This window comes from Schistocerca cancellata, chromosome 5 (genome assembly GCF_023864275.1).
Source record: "Schistocerca cancellata isolate TAMUIC-IGC-003103 chromosome 5, iqSchCanc2.1, whole genome shotgun sequence".
NCBI lineage: Eukaryota > Metazoa > Arthropoda > Insecta > Orthoptera > Acrididae > Schistocerca > Schistocerca cancellata.
The window spans coordinates 532,306,577-532,322,529 of NC_064630.1; the positions used below are offsets into that span (position 1 = coordinate 532,306,577).

Genomic DNA, 15,953 nt, shown 5'->3' on the forward strand with positions numbered 1-15,953 from the left:
CGGCGGCACACTTTCCCCCTCCGCGGCCCACGCGGCGGCGGCGGCCGGCCGGGCAGGCGGTCGGCCCGGCGGCGCGCTGGCGCAGTCCCGTGCGAGATGCGGCCGCCGCTCCTGCTCGCGCTGCTCGTGCTGTTGGCGCCGCCGCGGCTCGCGCCCCCCGGCTCGGCCGCCGCCAAGGCGCCGCCGCCGCCGCCCCAGGCGTCGCGCCTGCCCCGAACGAGCGCTGTCAGCGCCTCCCTGCGCGCCGCCGCCGCTGCCGCCGCCCCCGCGGCCGCCGCCTCCACCGCCGCCCCCGCGCCGCCCGCCTCCCGAAACCAGACCGGCAGGCCCGGAGGAGCCAGCCTCAGAGCCAGGTAGGGCCACCTTCTCTTAGGTCAGAGGCCGACGCAGGTGCGCCACGCGGTCGGCCCGGCCCGCTACGACGCGTTCTCCGCCGTGCGTTAGTCTCGACATATGTACTCGGCGAGTCATCGTAAGTTCGTTATCGGGGGCTACACAGTGAACCAGAATCACTTCCCCACTTCGCCAATGGCACAGAGGAAAATCTCGTTGGTACTCTACACACAGGTTGAATCGCGTAAGACGTAGCACCCTTTTATTTACCTAAGTGTTCAAGGTATAAAAAGTGATTTTCGGCACATGAAAATTAATAGGGGCATGTAATTTGATTGAAAACTTAATAAGCCCTTTCATCAACCGAGATATTGCAGATAGCATTCTTCTTTTAATGGCATTCCAGAGCTCTTGAAAAGACGAATTCGGTGACAATGCTTGAAAGACAAAGTGGCAGGCTTCGGGTATTGCCTTGTAAACACCATCAAGTCGGGCTCTTACGCCAGGCTCTGTAGTCGTATATAGGAAGAATATAGTCTTGCGATAATAAGATAAAAAGTATTTATGATTTTGTTCATAGCTGTTATTCTTTCACCGACTAAGGTACTTAAAAGCAGTCATCAGCTGCGCTATTGCATTTGGGGGGGGGGGGGGGGGGGTGGAGGGCTTTACCAGTTACGACAGATTAATCTGCTATCTTCGCATGTTCAATAGTGGCTCACAACCTTTGACAAGCCGAAGTCAAATTATGTTCGGATGGTTAGGACATCCTAATTTGACGTCTGCCTATCCATATTATAAGCCAGTATTGAATTTCCAGAGCTGACAGATTAATCTGTCGAAACCGGTTAAGTCCAATAAAAGATTCCAACTGTGCAACTGATGAATGATTTGACTTTGAGGGAAAACATCCTTGTAGTTTTACTTTATAACGAACTGGCTAGTTACAGGTACAGCTAAAATTGTTGCAAGAGGGACTGTGTAAATACTCCTAGCTTATCAGTAAGAGCTTTGTAAACTGTACGTCCTCATGTTCAAACGAATAGCTTTTGTGGAAACATGTAAACAGTTCATAGGCTTGATGGTGACACAGGCTGGCAGGAGAGCCACACCTGTCGGTGTTTAGAAACGCAGCAGCCTATTCAGGCCGCTTGCCTTTCAGTTCCAACAAATTCCTCGGATAATTTTGAGAACAGTTCCGACGCCAACATTAATAAACGTTATACCATTACCACTTACTGGCTTTAATCACTCCCCATTTTATTCATTTCACTCGAACCGAAGAGACGAACACTGTCTACATGCCTTCAAACATATCCCAGTCTTATTTCATTTTCACGTATCGGACGTGAGGAAGAGATAAAGGCAATGCAGCTGATGCCCGTTCTATCTTGAATTCTGTTTCTTTAACTTTATCCAGATGGAGTTTGGGAGAACGACGCCGCCTTTCCTTCAGGACTCACGTTTAAGTTACTTGAGCACTTTCATATGTTCTACATCTATTTCTTAAGGTCTTAGTAACACATACCTATATTCATCTGCTAACACGCGTACTTGAGGACAACAAACGCCGCTGTCTTCGTAGCGCACGCTCACATTTTCCAGAATTCTCCCAATATATGTGAGTCATTCATTATCTTTCCCCTCCACTGATTTCATTTTTAACTCTATATGATGTCACATCGTAGTGCTAGCTACTTCAACAAAATTATTGTGTTTAAAAGTTTGCCATTATTCTTGCGACATGGGTTCTTTTTCTTGGTTGTATATATTATCTTGCATTATCAACATGTAGTGAGAACTTTTAGTACATCAAGTGAAAGTAATTTCTTTCACCTTTCCTACCCCTGCAGTAGTTTTATCGTCACCAGTCACGAACTTAATACTTCATCCAACAGCAGTTTCGAACTGGGCGCAACAGTTATCTTGTAGAAAACTTACTGTTTTTCAGTCCGTTGTTTAGGCAAGTATTTAACATATGGAGCAGGAAATCTAGAAGTACAAGCGTGAATGCACCGAATCTTTTACATGCGCATAACTGTCTTATGCTTACCAGCGCCGTTCGCTAAAACGATTGACACTTCAGTAGAAAAGGATGTGAGTAAGATATCGTGAGAAACGTAACCACAACAGCAGACCGTTGGTTTGTCAGTTTTTGTGTCATTGGGTAGGAAAATTTTGGCGTGTGTGTTAACTATGAGCAGAAATACTTGCAAGAGCATTTCTGACTACGACTGTTACCCATGAACCTATGTTTGGAGCGAGCAAGCCATCGTACGGTGCATGACAAGGGTACACAATCTACAAATACTATTTTGCTGCCTTCCTATTTAATTCGCAGATGCGGGGCGGTACGAACGACTATTAGTAAATATCTACACAACATCACATTTCCTTACCATAACTGTTAGTATGTGGTATGTTGTTTCCTTAGTCGTCTTTAAAGACGCTCTCTCGGAATTTTAAGAGTAAACATTCTCGAGATTCACAACTTCTTCCTTGATCCAATTCTGAAATTGTCCGCCTGTTTCTTTTTCTTTTTTTTTTCTCTTATAAGTTTTCTATACAGTGACATTTTAACTGATTTTCAGTAAGCAAGTATTTTATTTATATAGCTACAATGAGCAACTATACTGAAGGCTTTTCGGTCCTCACAAAACAGCAACCATCATCGAGTCCGCTATCTAAAAGCTTCTGGATCTGCTTAAGCGATCTCGGTTTCAATCGGAGAATGAAGTAGGCAGAACATCTTCATCTATATTTTGTAGACATCCTGTATGAAAAGCGGAAACTGATGTGTCACAATAGTTCTTGGGGTCAACTGATACGTGGAATCCATTAACAAATTACATTATTGCACTTTATTCAGAGAATCAAATAATCAATGACGTCTTTCTTCTTCAACAACTTGAATGTTGTTTCACTACTTTCTCGTTACTTGAAAATGTTATTTTATCGATTCTGTTGTTTTAACTGTTTATATTCATTCAGAACCTTAACTCCCACGACCTTTCGAAGATACCACGGTTTTTCTTTCCATTCTTCTGAAATCAGGTCACTTCTCTTACGCTCAGTGTATTCTGTAGAAGGAACAATCCTCCGTTCATGCAGTGTTCATTTTAAAATACCCCTACGTTTGGGTTAGATTTGTCCACTCGTCTTCCGTTTCTGCGGTTTTGATGATCAAAATCTTACACCATCTCCATACGACTTTTCGTCTCACACCACTGTTTTCGTAAGGAAATACGTTAGACGAACACTCGGAATTCTTAACAGTTATTACAGATTTATTGAGAAGCCGAGGGCGGAAAACGTAAAATTGGTACACTATTTATTTTTCTCCTCCACTTATTATTCGATTCTTTGTTCATACTGACATGACCTTTACCTTGACTGAGGCAAGGTCACCTTTTCTCCAAACACAATCACCAGCAGATATTGCAGTACGGAAATTTCACATTTTACGTACTTCTGTTGCCGCAGACATCGGAAAACATTTTTAATTTTTCCATTATGATAATATCATTGTGTAGTTTAATGTTACATAAACCTCACATAGATTTTGAAAAAACATAAGGTTCAATTATTTGTAGACTATGAACATCGCCATCAGTCATACATTCGCTCTACTTACTTTCACTGAAAAAAGTTCAAGCAATGTAGCTACGGCACAGTGAATAAGAGAGATGATGTGTTTGGAGTAGCAGATGGGTTGAAATTCCGGCATATATGTCTTAATTTAAGTGTTTCATTGGCTTCCTAGATCGCTATAGGCGTTCTGGGAACAGTTCATTGTTGTTTCCATCTGCAGTCGCCAGTTAATGTTTCAGCTGAGGTGACCTCGCTGTAGTCAGGACTTTTCCAGAAAAGAATTGGCCGCATTTTTCATTTCAATCAAGACTGGACAGGCGTCCACGCATCGTCATTTTTGTTCGGGAGTCAAGGTGTGCGGAACAATTTTTCACACTCTTTTCTCTTCTTCAAAACATTCTGCACAGTCTTGAAGATTGGATTTAGAGCTGTAGCCACAATGCTGTTTGTGACACACTATGGTCGCACGTCCTCTACTTAACACTGGTTGCTCACAACTGACTGTTCCAGTGCACAGCTATTGTTTACTTATCTTAGTTCAAGCTACCATTGTAGATCCTGCGCTGATATAGCTTTCACGGCAAGAATAAAATGAGTATCGGGACTTCTTGGACAGATGATGTATTTATTAAAAAAATGAACGAATGAGGGAAGTTCAGATCAAATAATAATGAAAATATAAAGACATCTGAAATACGGTTTTAGAACATATAATTTCAGTATCAGATGCATCTGCTGTATGTTACTGTGTGATGCTTTTAAGATAATTCTTACATTTTTCGAACGCCTATACATACTCTAGAACGAATACGCAGCCTAAGCCGAGATGTTATCCTCAGCAACACTTGTTTTACTGTGCGAATAGTCTACTTCAGCAGGACCGATGTTTTCAGCAAAGCGCGTTCAACAATTACCTGTGGTCCTCAGAGGTCACCTCATTGCGCCAGCCGAGAGTCAGCCAATCCTCAAGTGCATGTCTGGTGTTTTTTGAGGCGACAGTTGTGTTTAGAACCAAAAAGGATTCAGTTGCTGTGTGATAATGATCGTTACAGGTCTAAAGAGACTAAGCATCTATAGTCATCAGTATCGTATTCACCCAAAGGATGGGAATCTCCGTCCACCCCATCTGTCTGCGTCTATAGTGCATCCCATGCGCAAGCGTGAAAAGTTTACCAAATGTCTGCTTGACGTGAATCTGAAGCAGTACGTGGATACCAGCTCTGCGTTTGCCTCCGCCTAAAAACCACATCCATGTGCGCGGCTCACAAGTCCTTGTCGTTAATCTGCGAGGCGGAATGGATCCGGATCAGGTGACTCCCCGTATCCAGAAAGCGACGCGTTAACGTACTCGGCTATCCAGGTGGGTCTCAATTGCTACAAGACTCCGTTTATGTGTCTCACCTTCCAACAAGTTTGGGTGAAATGGAACGCTGCATAGCGATGGCATTAAATGCAGTAACTATTGACAATTAAATCTCCGGAATTTGTTACTGTGTCTGGACATCTCATAATCGATCTTCCTCCTCCTCCCATCATCTACAGTTAAAACTTTATCGTACAATCGGTTAATTCATCTCGCGTGCCGAATAAGAACAATACCGTGTACTACGTGTGCGTTTTCTTCGTAATGAGACCTGAATTTCACTTGTCCCGATCTTTAAATGAGACTGAGAAGCGCATCACGCCCCCCGCATGATTCGCAGCGGTCTACAGCCGTGGCGGATGATATTTGAAGCGGCGTGTTAGAAGGCCGAAGCATCGCGCTCACTCCGCTGCGTTGCGTAAGCGGCGATGCGCCTTTAAACTCGTGCTCCGTTGATGTAGCCACTCACGGCCGGCCCGCCGGGAGAACGGGTTAGCGGACTCGGGCGTAAACACATCATCCTCGCGCCGCCGACGACCACCTGTGTTTTCGCCCCCGGAACACCTTAATGTCGCCGTGATTTGTTTCTGGTATCGCTCCTCCATCACAGTAAAGCTGAAAACAGGGAACGCGTCAACGCGGAATTTGCCGCTCGCTAACTCCAGTAGAATTACGCTTATAAACCACTCAGTGCTGCTTCCGTACTATATTCTGAAGTCACAGAAGTGCGCTGCACATAATTTCGCCACAGCCTTAGCTAAAAAGAAAGGTGCAGTGAACCCGGGGTGTTCATACACTGACTGAAAAAATGGCAACGTCAAAAAATAATTGCTGCAGAGTAATGAAACTTTGGGAATACATTTGTCTAGGTAATATATTTGAGAGACTAACATTGTGAAAGCACAGGTTAATGTAAGCGGGAAGAAGTCGTAAACGCCAGACTGTTGAATGCAAGCGTGAAAACGAGCGTTCATTGTGATGTACAGGTGCCGGATATCAGTCTGTGGGACTGAGTTACGTGTCTATGGCATTTGGTCGTCCAATACAGGGACATTTAATGCTGTTTGTGGATGACTGAAAGTGTCGTCCGTTGATGTCTCATATGTGCTCGACCGGACACATTTGGTGACTGAGCAGGCCAGGAAAACATGTAGACATTCTGTAGACCAGGTTGGTTACAACAGCGGTATGTGGGCCAGAGGTAGCCGGCCGGTGTGGCCGTGCGGTTAAAGGCGGTTCAGTCTGGAACCGCGTGACCGCTACGGTTGCAGGTTCGAATCCTGCCTCGGGCATGGATGTGTGTGATGTCCTTAGGTTCGTTAGGTTTAAGTAGTTCTAAATTCTAGGGGACTGATGACCACAGATGTTAAGTCCCATAGTGAAACTTCCTGGCAGATTAAAACTGTGTGTCCGACCGAGACTCGAACTCGGGACCTTTGCCTTTCGCGGGCAAGTGCTCTACCAACTGAGCAACCGAAGCACGACTCACGCCCGGCACTCACAGCTTTACTTCTGCCAGTACCTCGTCTCCTACCTTCCAAACTTTACAGAAGCTCTCCTGCGAGAGCTTTACCTTCTGTAAGCATCCTGCCATCCAGTGGTCTCTCGCTTGACACCACTGAAATCGAAAATGGAGGTGCAGTCAGTGTAATGCACAATACAGGGCGTCTGGCTCGGAGATGTCCTTGAAGTAACCGCTTATTAACACTTCTTAGTGTCACTGTGGTGCCAAATGCTGCTCAGATTACTGAAGCAGAAGCAGTACGATGCGCTAGAGCCGTACACCGAATACGATGATCCTTCCTCTCCGTGGTGCCACGTGGCGGTACAGAGCCCGGTCTCCAGGCATTACCGCTGCCAGCATTCAATTACAGTGGCTACATTCCTTTCAAGTCTTTCCGCAGTATCGCAGAAGGAACATTCAGCTTCTCATAGCCCTATTACACGATCTCGCTCAAACTCATTGAGGTGCTGATAATGGCATTCTTGACTGTCATCAAACCACCACGTCAAATGTCAAAGGCAACTAACGCTCACGATCATTACAGCGTGCGTTTAAAGCAAACCTTATTTGCATCCTCATAGTGGCGTAACTAGTGCCACTTTTATGCGACTGGTCCAAAATTTCAGTAGATTTCATCTTTCAGTTGTGAAACACACCTACTAACTTTCGTTTATATCGCACAACTTCTTCTTGGTATTGCGATTTTTTTTCCAGTCAGTCTATTTTACGTCATATAGACCTGTCAGCTTCTTCCCCTGCCTTGCCTTTCCCCGTTCCTGTATGCGGTCAGCTTTGTTATATGGGTTTGGGCAATGTTAATGATTCAGTTGCTGACCGGATGCCTTTCGTGACACCACCGCTCCTCCACTGATAGGATTTGTGTACCTCCTCTGCTTGAATCTAGAATAAATCTCATGTTCAAGTGGAAGAACGTTTCCTGATTTTTGCATAGCATGTATCTGTGACAGAATGTGGGTTCTAGCCTGGTGTTTATCTAGCTGGGTCACATGGACATTTTAGCTGCATGGCTGTAAATTGCACACGACTGAGGTGAGCGCTAGTGAAGTGTTTTCATTATAGTTGTGCATTTAGAAGTACAGGGCTACTCTGCAATTCACAATTAAGTACCTGGCAGAGGGTTGATCGAGCCTCCTTCAAGCTGTTTCCCTACCGTTCCACTCTTCAATAGCGCAAAGGAATAACGAGCACTTCAATCGTTCCGTAAGAGATCTTATTTCTCTCGTTTTATTTCGGTGATCATTTCTCCCTATGTTTCTGGTCACCAGTAAAATATTTTTGAATTTGGAGGAGAACGTTAGAGACTGAAATTTCGTGAAAAGATCTGGTTGCAACGAGAAACAGCTTTATTTTAACGATAGCCGTCGCAACTCACGGGTCATATCCATTACACTCTCTTAGCTTTGGTTGCGATAATACGAAAGGAGCTGCCATTCACTGAACTTTTTTGATGTCCCCTGTCAATCTTATCTGGTAAGGCTCCCATACCACACAAGCGACAGTTCAGAAGAGGACGGACAAGCTCAACGTAGACAGTCTCTTCAGTGGACTTGTTACATCTTTTAAATTTTCTTCCAATAAAAGTCTTTGATTCACCTTCCCCTCACCATTCTCTTCGTGATCGCTCCAATTTAAGTTCTCCGTAATTGTTATCCCTAGGTATTTAGTGGAATCCACCACCTTTAGATTTGTGTGATTTATAGTATAACCAAAATTTAACGGGTTCCTTTTAGTACTCGTGTGGATGACATCAGTTTTCATTATTTAGAGTCAGTTGACACTATTCGCGCTATACAGAGGACTCATCTTAATCACTTTGGAATTGGTTTTCATCTTCTGATGACTTCACTAGACGGTCAACGACAGCATCACCTGAAAACGATCCAAAAGGGCTGCTCAGATTGTCTCCTAAATTGTTTAGATAGATTAGCAACAGTAGAGGATATGTAACTCTTCCTTGGGAAATGTCAGATGTCACTTTCGTCAGTTACTAATAACTGTGACCTTTATGACAGTAGATCAAGAACACAGTCGCAAAACAGAGACAATACTCCAAGGACACGCAACTGATTAGAAGTCGCCTGTGAGGAATGGTGTCAAAAGCCTTCTGGAAATCTAAAACCATGGAATCAATTTGACATCCCCTGTCGACAGCAATCATTACTTCGTGTTTATAAGAATTAGTTTTGTTTTACAAGAACGATACTTTCTGAATCCTTGTAGACTATTTCTCAATAGATAGTTCCTTTCGAGGTAATTTATGTTATTACAACACAGTATACGTTCCAAAATCTTAATGCAAATCGATATTAGTGTTATGGTTCTGTAATTCAGCGGATTATTCTTATTTCCTTTCTTGAGTACTGATGTGACCTGTGCAGCTTTCCAGTGTTTTGGTGCGATCTTTCGTCGAGCGAACGTATGTATATGATTACTAAGTATGGACCTATTATGTCAACGTACTGTGATGAATCCTCTGCCAGGCACTTAAGTGTGATTTTCAGAGTATTCATGCAGATGAAAGCAATCTAATTGGTATATGATCTCAACCAGAGGACATGCCTTTATTAAGTGATTTAAGCTGCTTCGAAGTGTGATTTTTCAGAGTATTCATGCAGATGAAAGGAATGTAATTGGTATATGATCTCGACCAGAGGACATGTCTTTATTAATTGATTTAAGCTGCTTCGCTACACCGAGGATACCTACTTCTAAGTTACTCAAGTTGGCAACTGTTCTTGATTAGAACGCTAGAATATTTACTTCGTCTTCTTTGGTGAGGGAATTTCGGTAAACCGTATTCAGTAACTCTGCTTTAGTGGCACTGTCTTCGGCAAAATTTTGATAGCTGTCTCCCGATGAAGGTGTAACATAGAAACAAAACCCGTTTTGCGTTCTCTATTTCAATTGATGCAGTTCAGTTACAGCTTCATCGAGAGTACGGCAGAGCACCTCCTACACTTCAAAGCATTCAACGATGGTACCAGCAGTTTTATGACACTGTTTACTTAAAGGGAACTCCCCGTATGGTCGTGTAAGATGTAAAGCGTATTCAACATTTACAGTTGGTTCACAGGGATTTACTCCTGGTGTCAACCGAGAAATAGGTCATTCCTCAAGTACCTTTCTGGAGCGTTTGTGTTTCAAACCACACAGAATTTAGTTTGCTAGAAGATTCCGCTTATGTGCTGCCCCTTCGAACAACTAAACTGTGATGCCACAGTGAATATAGTAACTCCCTACATGCTAGCAAATCCATGGTACGAGTTTGATTATCGTCTGGGTCTATGTCGTGTGGTCGGTGGAGGGCACATTGAAACATTTTTGAAAGATAAACGACCCTATACATAATTCTTAACGGTACTCCAAAGCCCCATGCGCATGCATATAAATGATATTCCTATATAATCGGATGATTTCCTTGAAAATACCGAGCGAGGTGGCGCAGTACTTAGTACACTGGACTCACATTCGGAAGGACGATTGCAATCCGCGTCCGACCAAACTGATTTAAGTTTTCCGTGATTTTCCTAACTCGATTCAGGCTTCCCCACTTATGGCATCCACATCGAATGGACGTTAAACCCTAATCTACCTTTCTTCTTTCGAAAATAAACACTTTTCAGTCCTATGCATAAGTTAATATTTACTTTTAGTTTCTATCTTCATTCACGTAGAGAATAAAATTTTGTAGCATCGGATGAATCTCTTTGAAATACCCTGTAGAAGAGCGTGGAAAACAGAGAAGGGAATGAATGGAACATGATATCTTGATGTAGCCTACTTCACTTCGAAAACTACTAATACGACCCTAGGTAAAATTTCCCATCAGCGACTAGATCAAAGCAACAGTGCTGGATGACGGCCGCCCAGAAGATGCCGAGCGGTCAGTAAAAACAAGCATCGTCTTGCATTTACTTTCTTAAGACGCGTTGGCAGCCTTTCTCCGCGTGGTGGAAAGATTGCGTCTTCAGCGTAACTGTTTAAGTGGCCGTGATGAATTCGCGTAGTGCCTGTTAGCATACCGTATCTTACGCTTCTATACTCTTTGCTAAACGGGTTCATGCCTAATGTAGCGTAACGTTTCCGGAGGTTTTTCACGTCGGATGAATGTGCAGTTACGCAAAGTGAGAGCGTAATCCGTCACAAATATCTGGATCTGCCAACACGGAGTAGAGTGGATAACTTTTTGTGTAAAGTCTATGTAATTAAATTAGATTTAAGAAGTTTTGCAACCTGACCGTTACAAGAAATACCTGTTTTATTGTCATATCGATTAACAGCGCAAAGTTACATTTAACGGCGATCAGAACAGCGAAATCATGAACAAAGTTCACTACACATTCCACATCAAACCAAATTGATGTTGTATCCCAGAGTTGTAGTAGTAGAACTAAATTCTAAGTGACAGTGTAATGACTGCGAAGAGTCCATTTGATCCAACATTTGATCCAAGTTAAATAAGGATACAAACTGTCACATTTCTAAATACCAATATCACCTGATGATAATAGATGATGATGAATTTCTGAACACCTATATCACTTAATAACAATAGATAATGATATAAAGGAAGAAAGAGAGGATGAATCCTATTGTTAGTACACAATCCACCCTTCTCGAATACCACCATGGTGGGGCCAAAGTGGGAGTGAGAGGGAGGGAGAGGAATCTGGGGGGGGGGGGGGGGAGAGAGATTACTACATCATCCTAAGGAAGGGCCACCATCTTCAGTGACACTGGCCCTCATCCGACGACATACTGCACAGAGGTAGGAGATTTAACCCATATATTGGCACATAGTTTGATATAAACGAATGCATTTGCACGTGCGAATACGAACAACCATCAGATGTATAAAGGAATGACGACAAAAGAAATCTGTGCCGGTCCGGGACTCGAACCCGGCTTTCCCACCTTACGCAACCGGTCGTCTTAACCGCTTTGGCTATCCGTGTACGACTCACGACCAGACTCAAACTTCCATATGTCGTCGTTCCTGCGTGACAACCTGTACTCGTCCACACCTTATGTAATTCCCGACTGGAGAAGCACATTTCAATTGAAATCCCTGCCTGATATTGCGGAATCATACGATATTGCACTGCCTGTGCTATTAAGAAGAACGATGCGATGATTCGTTTGTATACGCTTAACAACACAGGCGCTGCAATATCGTACATAGTTTGACGATCAGAAATTGCGTGTCACTGGCTTTTCCAATCAAATACTGGAGGTAATCTTTTTTGTTTCCCACAGCCATGACTCGAACTGGTTACCTCTAGGTCGAGCGCTACTGTTGTAGCGTGTGTTACAGACGCCGGCTACAGATACAGCCAGTGTGGTCAGTAATTTAATTTGAATAATTTACACAGAGTCTAGTGATCAGGAATGGTATTCGCCTTATTTCTAGCTTAACTTTATTCTGTCGACGACCAACGCGGTGGAGTCAGGCAGCTTTCAGACTAAATGCTTCTTTGCTGCCGGAATATAGTGATCTCCCGTACCTCTATTGGTACGGAAATGCTTTGACATTGATTTTGTACCGCTATAATTGCCATATTGAACAATCAAATTATTATTCTTAATAATTTGGTCGATGACTTTCATCGTTACTTTCTCTAAAGATATGTTCAGCGATTATCAGTGGGTTTATGGAATAAAATAAAATACAACAATACATAAAATAAATCATCATGAAAGTTCCCGTGCGTGAAAAGAAATTTCCTACGTGGACTGAATAATTTAGGCTCTCATCGAAGAGTACCTCATTTAATCGTCGTCGCCTCACAGCTCGACGGACAACTCGTGGAAGAATTATGAGAAACACAAAATAGTGGCAGCACGTAATAAAATCATTGAAAATTCTTGAGAGATACTTTCTTTGCATAAAGCTTGAAATCGAATGTTGCACAATATTAAATGCAACTCAACAAAAAAGTTTTCTAGCTATATAAATATAAAATAAAATAAAGCAGAGTCTGAACTGGTACACGAACATGAACACACAGAATACCTAAGATGAAGAGAGTGAGTCATGTACAAAAAGTATCTTCTAACGATGTTGGCTGCGTATCAACATAAATGGAGGTAGATTCCGGAAGCAAAGAGGTTCAAATGGTTCAAATGGCTCGGAGCACTATGGGACTTAACATCTGTGGTCATCAGTCCCCTAGAACTTAGAAGTACTTAAACCTAACTAACCTAAGGACATCACACACATCCATGCCCGAGGCAGGATTCGAACCTGCGACCGTAGCAGTCCGAAGCAAAGAGGAAATATTGACTTCAAATGACTTACAATTAAGAGAAAATTTGTTATAGACAGTTTAGTAAAGTCATGGCAGTTATTAAATGTCGCGCCTTGATCATTCCATTTCTTTTTAAATTTTTAACCGAAATTCATACATGTATTGTTTTACTATATGCACCATCAGATAACGAGAAGCTATAACTGAAGAGAAATATTGTGGCAGTTAAAAGGACAAGGAAGTAGAGATCTGATGAGATACAGCATATTAATAAAGAAAATAAGTTTCGTGGATAGCTTTGCGATCACGTAATTTTTTTTTGTGAATAAAGCCGTCTAGGCCTTTTAATACATTTATTTCTTTATAACGACGCGTTGGTTACTGCTGTCATAAGACTGGAAGTTAGACTTGCAATAAAACCTATGCCCAAGCAGGGCGTTAACTCTTAGCCATAGGTTTTTATTGAAACTGACACTGAATATTGTTTTCGTATGTATGTATATAAAACTGTAATTTCAGCTCGATAAACATCAAGTACTGTTTGTAGTCATGCAGGGACGACTTTTGGAGACTATAGATAGTATATAGGCTGAAACTGACGAGTTGACATTTCCTCAAACTTGCTTAGAAATTTCAATAGAAAATTAAAAAAAACTTAAGGTTTTTTTGTTATTATTATTAGTTGGGGTCTTTTGGTTGTTAGTAGAATACGTGATGCTGTCTAGTGTTGCGTTGTAGCAACCGGGGCCGGGGAAGTGATTTAGTTATTACGATACTCTAGCGCGTCACACTGCAATGAAGTCTGATGTGTGGTAGGCGTAGGGAAGGCTGCAACCCGCTCCGCTGCGGTGTCTGGCTTCGAGCCTACATCACACACAAGCTGCTATATCGTCGCGAAGGCCCGTCAAGCTGCTGTCCCCACCGGCCATGTTTTTCTGTACATACTTGTCCTACTAAGGTTGAACCGTGAACTGGTAGTATCGCCGGTTTACGTATTCGATTTACTGATTACTGTAAACTTGTCGACTTGCCGGGAACTCAAACCGCGCAACACAGGGCTGGACGTTCCAGATCAAAACAATGGCAAGCAATCCACCTTGAACACTGTACCACAAGACGAAAGTTCTTCAACGAGTGTGAGAATTTCAGGGATGAAAATCACCGAGTGGCAGTCGTTATTGCTTTTTTCCTCAGTGTCGGATTTCGTGACAACCGGTTTCACAGGCGAGCGAAACACCTTTCACTCAGTTCAGATAAAACATGCGCTTCAAAGGACGGGGCGAAATAATTAATTTGGCTCAGTTCCCATTTAGAGATCAAGACTGGATTTTCTGTGTTGCGACTTTTTTGCTCTCGCTTATCGAAACAACTTGGGATTTATCGCCGGCCGGAGTGGCCGAGCGTTTCTAGGCGCTATAGTCTGGAACCGCGTGACCGCTACGGTCGCAGGTTCGAATCCTGCTTCGGGCGTGGATGTGTGTGATCTTCTTAGGTTAGTTAGGTTTAAGTAGTTCTAAGTTCCAGGGGACTGAAGACCTCAGAAGTTAAGTCCCATAGTTCTCAGAGCCATTTGAACCATTTGAGATTTATCTCACTGGAAGAGATGAAATTAGGAGTAGAACGTTGAGAACGTATTAGATATTTAACAGGTGGTACGTAGGCAAGTAAGAATAAGTCAATCCCAGTTATTGTTGGTTACAGAGATACAGCGGGTTACAAAGGTAAATTTTCGTTAAGTATACTGGTACTCCGCCGGTCGTGGTGGCCGTGCGGTTCCAGGCGCTACAGTCTGGAATCGAGCGACCGCTACGGTCGCAGGTTCGAATCCTGCCTCGGGCATGGATGTGTGTGATGTCCTTAGGTTAGTTAGGTTTAATTAGTTCTAAGTTCTTGGCGACTGATGACCTGAGAAGTTAAGTCGCATAGTGCTCAGAGCCATTTGAACCATTTTTATACTGGTACTCCAGTTGTAGATTATGTATCGACTGACGTTTTTTTTTTTTTTCGTTTACGTAACCGAAATATTCAACGATGATTATGATTGTGATCTGCTAGTCAATTCTGTAGCATTGTTTAAGCATGCTGCACGTTTTTACAAATGCTGAGATGCCGATATGGTACTCTTATACGGGTTTTGGAATGGAAACGTTGCTGCTACGTGTGAAGAATACGGTAGACGGTTTGCTAACCGCAGGGTACCACATGCAATAGAGTTGACTCGTGTTTACACTAAACTGCATGAGACTGGGGCGACATCTTTTTGGACCCCGTTGTGTAGACTTTCTTGAAAACGTGCTTTATGCATTATTGGAAGAGGTTCCTTTGGCTACAAGGATGGATATGTTCTACCTCTCTGCACATTCGAGTCCTCAAATTACAAATCACTTAAACAAAACATTCCCCAGAAGACTGATCGACAGAAATATTCACATTACTTGACCAACAAGGTCCCCACATCTCAACCAAAAAAATGGCTCTAAGCACTATGGGACTTAACATCTGAGATCATCAGTCCCCTAGACTTAGAACTACTTAAACCTAACTAACCTAAGGACATCACACACATCCATGCCCGAGGCAGGATTCGAACCTGCAACCGTAACAGCAGCGCGGTTCCGGACTGAAGTGCCTAGAACCGCTCGGCCACAGCAGGTAAAACAACTCAACCCTTTAGAGTTTTGCATGTGGGGGTAGTTGAAAGGCAAAGTCCGCAAGTAAACACAAGAGACTAATTTATCGTTCTGAATGTAAATAGATCTGCCTTCATAAAAGAACGCCAACATGGCCTCGCACGACCTACACATGGTGTTGTCGAGAGAATTAGAACACTAAAGCGGGGCCGCGCGGGATAGCCGCGCGATCAACGGCGCCTTGTCGCGGTCCGCTCGACTCC

General features: G+C 43.2%; 1 protein-coding gene across 1 annotated transcript in view; it reads left to right on the forward strand.

Annotated features, from left to right (window-relative positions):
- Window positions 1–246: 246 nt before the first annotated feature.
- The window catches only part of LOC126187736 (uncharacterized), a 587,768-nt gene continuing 572,061 nt past the window's right edge, over window positions 247–15,953 (forward strand). The window contains exon 1 of the mRNA XM_049928985.1: window positions 247–353. The gene's annotated coding sequence lies outside the window, so the exon portion shown is untranslated. The remainder of the gene's footprint in view (window positions 354–15,953) is intronic.